Below are 7,344 nucleotides of genomic sequence, written 5' to 3' on the forward strand. Positions count from 1 at the left end.
TTTTTTTGTCTAACTTGATTACATCTTGAATTACTCAAGGAACCAGTCTGACTGTGTCCATCCTGTCCATTTGGTTCAAAACCAAAAGGACAGGACCATTTGTTCATTAAAGCTGGGAAGTGTGCATTCCTTTGTCACCTTTCTTGGATCCATCTTGGGGTCTTTGATGTTATCTCTAATGGCCTGAGCAGGACTATGACACATACTTCTGTGTGTGTCTGGTATTCTTCAGCCTCCCTTTGTAACAAGTTGCCCCTGGTTACACATCAACTTGGATTTCAACACTTGCCTACTGGATTCAGCAGGTAAATCCATTATACTTGTAGTTGTTGACAAGTTTTCCAAACTGCACTTTTTTTTGGCTTTTCCCAAGTTTGCTACTGCCACTGATTGCTGATCTTATGGTGCAGCCTGTTTTCCAACTGCATGGCATTCTAGTGGATGAGATCTCTGGTAGGGGTCCTTGATTTACTTTGGATGGCCCTCCTTGCCTCCCTTGGTGCTGGCGTCAGTCCTTTGTCTGGTTTTTACCCTAGTACAACAGCTAGATTGGGTGCTTAGATTAGGGACTGGTCGCTATGCTAATATATATTGCTGCAAAAAATCCAACACCCTTGCCTCCGTGCCTTACCTCGACGGAGTATATACACAGACAAGTCATCTGCCTTTGACCTTTCTCCTCTTGAGATACCTGAACAGCTCTTTCGTGGACAGGGGAATTCCACCAACTTGTCGTTGACAGACAAAAGATTTATGTACCTGGCACTGTGCACCTGGCAAATCCGTTTGACTATTTACGAAAAGCGTTCCTCTTAAGGGGGATTTCAAGAATTTTTCCCCTATGTCCATCACTCAATTTCCTGTCAGTCGTCTCCTCAACCCCTTAGCTGTAGAGTTCTCTCTCCCCTTGGTCATAAACATCCATTTTGTTTTCCATGTGCCAAATCTTAGCCCTGTTTCTGTCATTCCCCTTAGCCCTTTAGCTATTCCCCCCAGGGTGTTGATAATTTTTGTACTACATTCTTGATGTCCACTCTCATGAATTCCAATATCTTGTCGATTTGGAGGGTTGTAGTCTTAAGGAATGGTCTATGGTTGACCGTTTTCCATTCTCTATGCCTTGCCAAGGGTTGTTTGTTGAATTTGGAGATGAGTAAAGTTTTTTTCTCTCTGCTGCCCTCTCCTTTTTGTTTTGTTTCCTCAGCTACTGCTTCTCTGCTGGTTTTCTTTTCTGATTCACACAGGTGCTTGTAGTTAGGGCGGGGATACTGACACACCCACAGGCCATCAACCTACTTAACTTGCCAGTATTTAAGACCTGTCATTCCAGTTACAACCCGCCAGTCCGTCAGCTTATTAAGCTTACATCTTATTTCTGGCCTTTACTTACATTGAACCTTTGACTTTGCTCCTTGTTCCCAGGCTGTGTCATCTGGATTTCACTAGCTCCTTCACCTTGTCTAAGCCTCAGTAAACTATTCTCTGGATTCTCAACAGTCACTTTTCTTTGACCATTACAAAACCCCCCAAAAATTCCAACTCTTGTATCTGAATATTTTGGATTGAAACGGGTGGACATTTCAATTTGTTTTAGTTTGAGAAACGTCTCTAACTTTTTAAAGGCCTCCCATTTTTGGTAAGTGCACATCGATCTGTGAAAATTCTCAGTCATCCAGGTCATATTATCACATCACTCTGTTCTTTTGGATAAGCAAACTTTAAAAGGTTCATCAAGATGATTTTTTGAGACTTGTCCAACTTGCTTCTCAACCCTCAGAAGTTTCACATTCTGCCATATAAGCATTATTCAGCGTTTGCATTTATTTGGATTCATTTTGTTTTTACAACAGATGATTCAAATCAACATAGTAAAAGTTATCCTTTTATGATTCAGTGGTGCGTTATTTCAACATAAAAGATAGGGGATTTATCCTACCATATTTTTTTCTTACTGGTTTTATTTGAATCCCAACAGGAGTGAGTAGGTTTTCAAAGGCAAGTCTTTAAACATAGTCTGTCTTTCTTTGCTGTGGTGATAAGGAACCTTGCATAGAAACTGTGACCATGGTTTCTAGCTCATTCTTTCCAATGATCAAAAAAAGCTGTGGTCATGGTCCTGGCTACAGTCTCCTTGCTGGGCCACCAGGGAGACAACTGATTTTTTAGCCACTTTGGGCCCAGCCCAGCTTGCAGATAAAGCACTTGGCATGGATTTAACACAAAAGTGAAGGTTGCTTAGTGAGAAAAGGGTCAAAGTTGCCGTCAGGTGTTTTGGCTTATGCAGTCCTTTTGTTTTTGATGAATCTTTCTAACCTGGAACTACTAACTGTGATGTTTTAAGAATCACTAACTTAAAAACTTACCACTTTTCCTCTTGTTTTAATTTTTTGTTTGTTTTAATGTTGCAGTATTTTCACTGGAAATCCTGGGGTCATTAATATGAAGGCATGCATGCTGACTAGAAAATAATTTCTTCTGGCAAGCATGCATGTAACTGGGGTTTTTAAACTCACAATACATCAGAAATCAAATATGAACAAAAAACTGGGTGGAACATGTTGGTGACTCAGTATTTTGAGGTTTTGGCATTTTTCTTTTTTTGAACAACCATAATGTTCTGCAGCTTATCTGTTAAATTTCCAATATTTCTACTGAGCTTAAAATTCTGAAAACAAGTTATGAGAAGGGAAAAAGAAGTAAAAACTGTTTGCCAAATACTTCAAGAAACCGTTCTATTTGCTGCTGTGGAGGGAACCTCCTCATAGAAACAAGAGCCTGTCTGCAAGAAAGCTGTGTGCCAGGGAGCCAGACTGACCAAGTGGAAAAAAAATCAAGGAGCTGGTTCCAGAAAACTAAAGTAGACACAGGGACAGAAAATGCTAAATAGACAGGTAGACAAATATACTGTTAAAGCAGAGAAAGGAAGAAGCCAAAAACCCACACAGTATAGCACATAAAATGCTTTAAAATGCATTTATGGAGAAGGTAAGCCAGTTCATTAAACACTTGACAACTATCACACACTGTTGATTAGTGTCAGACTTTTACATTTTCCAGATTTATTTAAAAAAAATGGGCAAACCTGTGATGTCCCATACTACCTATCCAAAACGGTTTCTTACTTGTTCCATTTTTTAACGATTCACTTTGATTACTGAAATTACTTTTGTTTTCCAAAATGTTACCTTTTTTATTTTATTTCATTATTTGGAATTGTGCGGTTTTCTGTCATTTTATTTTTGTTTCTGTAATTTTGCTTTTATTTCTAAAATTTAATGTAATTTTTTTTTTATTTTTGTATTTGTTCTGCTTTTTTACATTTTCGTCTTTAATACGTTTTTGGGTTGTATCCAAAAGACAACTGTAATATTAAAGATCAAACCAAAAATAAAAAATTAAAATAAAAAAATAAAAATGTGATTTTTACATCCAATCATATCCAACTTTCTTTTTAGGCACCTTAAACAACAAAGTGCTTTACAGCTAAATTAATGCATACTCTATAAATTGGCTCAACATTGCATATGAGGTTAAATTTCACATTCAAAGCTAGAAAGTAATAAAAATAACTAAGGTTAAACAATAAACCTATTTTAAAAACTTTTTTAAACCATTAAAACATTGCTGAGGCCAGAAACATTTTAACAAGTTGAAAAAACAATAAATCACAATGATTTTTTTTTAAGGAGACTAACACTTTATTTGAAAATTTGAAAATATTCTGAAATATTTTAATCACCAAAACAGTTGTTGTCTTAAGAAGCAAAAACAGGAACATAAGGGTGTAAATTTTTGTAAACTATTTGCACTATTTCTGGACATTTTGTTTTGTTTTTAAATAAGAAAATAGCAGGATTAATAGTTTAAATTAAAACAGAATATAAACTTGTGATTGTCAAATTTCCCTAATAATTATATAGTGTCAATGAAAATACAAAACTTAGATGCACTCTTCCCCACACTGATCATCTCTTGATCTAAAAGCGTTCCACTATTTTTTTTTTAATTATGATGATGCTCTTTTTATCCTAAATATGAAAACCCTTTAATTTGCTAGGACATAGTTTCAGCAGAGAGGCTGGAAATAAAAAAAATTGCCTCTGGGTTGTGTGCTGGGTTGTTGCAACAGAATAAAGCTGCTTCTATTTCTTCCTTTGTTTACACTCTCTCCTGCTAGCTACTGCCCCTCACTCCTCCACCTAACATTACCGGTACAACAAAATGGCGATTAATATTGGAACTATTTAAAATGATTTTTTGAGTTTTAAAAACAAAACTTCTATATGTGTGTCCTCCATAATCAGAAAGATGCCATAAGAACATGTTTATAGCATCAAAAACACAGTTTTCATTAGAGTGGGTCTTTAAATTGGCATAATTGCTGGATCAACAATTGCTGGCAGCAGCTCAGGTGGATGAGCAGGTTGGCCAATAATCAAAAGGTCATTGGTTTGAATCCCACTCCCCTCAGTCAACTGTTGTTGTGTTCCTGGGCAAGACACTTAAACCTCCCTGCCTCCAATGGGGCTCCACTGGTGTTTGTATGTATACGATGGTCAGAGGGACGGTTGGTGTAAACTGGCCGCCACACCTCTGTCGGTCTACCCCAGGGCAGCTGTGGCTACATCAGTAGCAAACCACCACCAAGTATGAACGACAAGTGAATTGATAATAAATACACATTGTAAGCGAGTTTTGATTCAGACCAAAAAACAAAACAAAAATCTAAGCATTGTTTCCACTGAGAGGTATGGTATGTTCTGGTCCAATCCGGTTTAGGATGGTCAGAGCAATACAGGTGAGCATCTCAATGTTGGGCCGTCATGCCACATGCATGGTGTAGCGTTGCGTCATAGTAGTGCGACTTTGGAAAAAGCAGAGTCAACAACAACAATGGAGTCATCCAGCAGCAATTTTTTTTCGCTTGGCTTTTGGTTCTTTGTATATATAAAGCATTTAATGTTGTTTGAGAGAAGATTGCGGGTGGCGAAGAGGAAAAGCAACCACTTTTTTTGTAGTAATGACCTTCCGCCAATCAGTGGGTTCCCACAGTAGCTCTGCACCAACCGGTCCGTTCCATTTTTTCTACACTGTTAAAAGTGAAACATTGGATCAATTAACAAAAGTTGTGTAATTTATTCCACATCTTTTTATTGAATTAAAATTTTGAACTTAAAATTTTCATTTGATACAAACTTATATTTCTAAATGTAACAAATTAAAGAACTTTTGTCAACTGATCCAGTGTTTCACTTTTTTTAGTGTATGAACCTACAACCAACAGCGACTCAAAAATGGTCGGCTATGATCCATCTCAATAGGTTCATTTTAAATAGAATCAATCAAAACACAGGACTAGACCAGGCTGGACCGTACCTCTCATAAGAAAAGGGTCTTGATAAAACTTGTGCAACTATTTTTTAAAAAAGTACTCAAGATCTTGGAATGAAATTGATAAAGACAACAGATTTTTTTTAAATAGTTGTTGGTGTGCCATGTGATTTTTGTCAAAGAAAAAGTACACCTTTTGAACACAAAGGTTGAAAAATACTAATTAAAATAATAATAATAATAATATTAACTAGGGAGTAAAATGTCATACAATTTTTATTTTTTACCATTTTTTTTTAGAATTTCCTGCTCAGTGACTGGTGTCAGAAGTGGGATCTGTTTGGTTTAGTAAATGAAGGAGATTAGGTAGGGTGCGTGTCACTTTAAGAGTCGGTCTTCGGGTGGCTTCTTGATATTAATAGAGCTGCTGTGTCTTCCTCTTCTGACGTAATGCCCACAGCCTACAGAGACAGGCAAAGAAATCCTGTCACAGTAAAGCGATAACACTGGTCTGAAAGAGAAAAAAAAAAGATAACGCACTGCTGTGTTTTGGTTTGCTGTTAGCAGCAGATCTGGGCGGGTAAATGACAAACTCGAGCATCGGAGCCAAACTCAGTCATGAATCAGTGTTTTTTTAGTCTAGTTTTATGGACGAAGCCTTAACTATCTCTCCCTCTCAGACCAAAGAGAGAAAAAAAAGACAGCCAAGACACAGTCACACCGTCCGACATCATCAACAAACAAAAAACACCAGAAAGAGACGAAGCAGCCTGCCAGCCACCATCTTAACAGGGCACTGAGAGACACACACACAGAGAAAAGACGCTAATGCTTATTTTGATCAACAGGTAAGCTGCACCAAAGGAAACTCTTGCAACACAAATGCACCCCGGGTATCCACCACTACATGGTACAGAGAGGGGGGGCTTAAGAACACACACAACGTGTCGGCGATGTGGGTTGTAGACGGCGAAACGCGTAAGAGAAGTGGGAAGACGAAAGGGGCATGATTGGCAGACGTAAAAAATGTTGCTGTTAGCCGTTAGTAGTTTTACGACGGACAGCAGTCGGTTTGCGTCTTATGTAACTAACGGCCTGAGCAGCGTCGCTGAGGAGCGAGGGATATGCTGAATGAGAGGGAGGAAAAGAGCTGCACCGCTTTCAGTTCACATGGCAATTTACATTTAGGTTAGGATACACAAACGCTACACAAATACAAATTGAGGAGGAGGGGGGCTACCGGGAGCAGCTACTGCTGTGACTTAAGTTTGAAGCAGCAACAAAGGGACGCGGAGTGACTTCCACAAGTAGGTCTGTGTTTCTTCTAAGTTTTGTTCTTTTTTGCCGTCACTTTTTATTAAAGTGGCATCTTGATTGATTCTATTCGGAGGGATTTGTGTGACTTCAACGTAGCTACCGTGTAATTTCAGTCAGGTGCGGTACTTTTCCCTCTACTACTTTCATTGATAACTTTTTACCACAAATTAAAATTCAAGTTCAGCTTTCTTTCTTTTCTTATTTTTTTAAAGAACAAAGTTAAAGTTAAAACTTTTATTTTTAATGCACTTCGGTTAAAAACTAATGATTAAATTAGTTTCAATACATTTATGATATAAAAAATAGTCCCTGTTTTTGGCACTTTTCATTGTCGCGAGGAGCGCATGGTGGATGCGAATTGTCGCAAAACTGCTTTCTCATTAGCTCTGAAGAAAACAAGTAAATAATGTCTCACATTGGCTTTTACATGTTATTTATTTATTTTACTGAGTGATGCTGGGAAGCCTGAGTTGCATTTCCACTCAACTTTGAAGAAAGTTTCCTTGCCGCCCCCCTCCTTTCTCTTCTCTTCCTTGTAAGAAACTGTGATGTTCCTTTGAGATAAGGGAGCCGGGTAGGCATGACAACTCTGTGGGGACAGCAGAGTATGTGAAGCCAGTACAATGAAGCACACATTGCTAGGAAGCTTTTTACCCACTCCTGCGCCACCGTTTTCAAAATCTACCCCCCCCCCCC

At 38.2% G+C, this 7,344-nt stretch overlaps 1 protein-coding gene across 3 annotated transcripts in view; it reads left to right on the top strand.

The window, feature by feature from the left end:
• Window positions 1-5,353: 5,353 nt before the first annotated feature.
• Window positions 5,354-7,344, top strand: part of trps1 (trichorhinophalangeal syndrome I) — a 132,886-nt gene continuing 130,895 nt past the window's right edge. The window contains exon 1 of one of the 3 annotated variants that reach the window (XM_024298416.2): window positions 5,354-6,642. The gene's annotated coding sequence lies outside the window, so the exon portion shown is untranslated. The remainder of the gene's footprint in view (window positions 6,643-7,344) is intronic. The other 2 variants (XM_024298431.2, XM_024298408.2) reach the window with 2 other exon arrangements.

Source organism: Oryzias melastigma, linkage group LG11 (assembly GCF_002922805.2).
Source record: "Oryzias melastigma strain HK-1 linkage group LG11, ASM292280v2, whole genome shotgun sequence".
NCBI classification, from domain to species: Eukaryota; Metazoa; Chordata; class Actinopteri; order Beloniformes; family Adrianichthyidae; genus Oryzias; species Oryzias melastigma.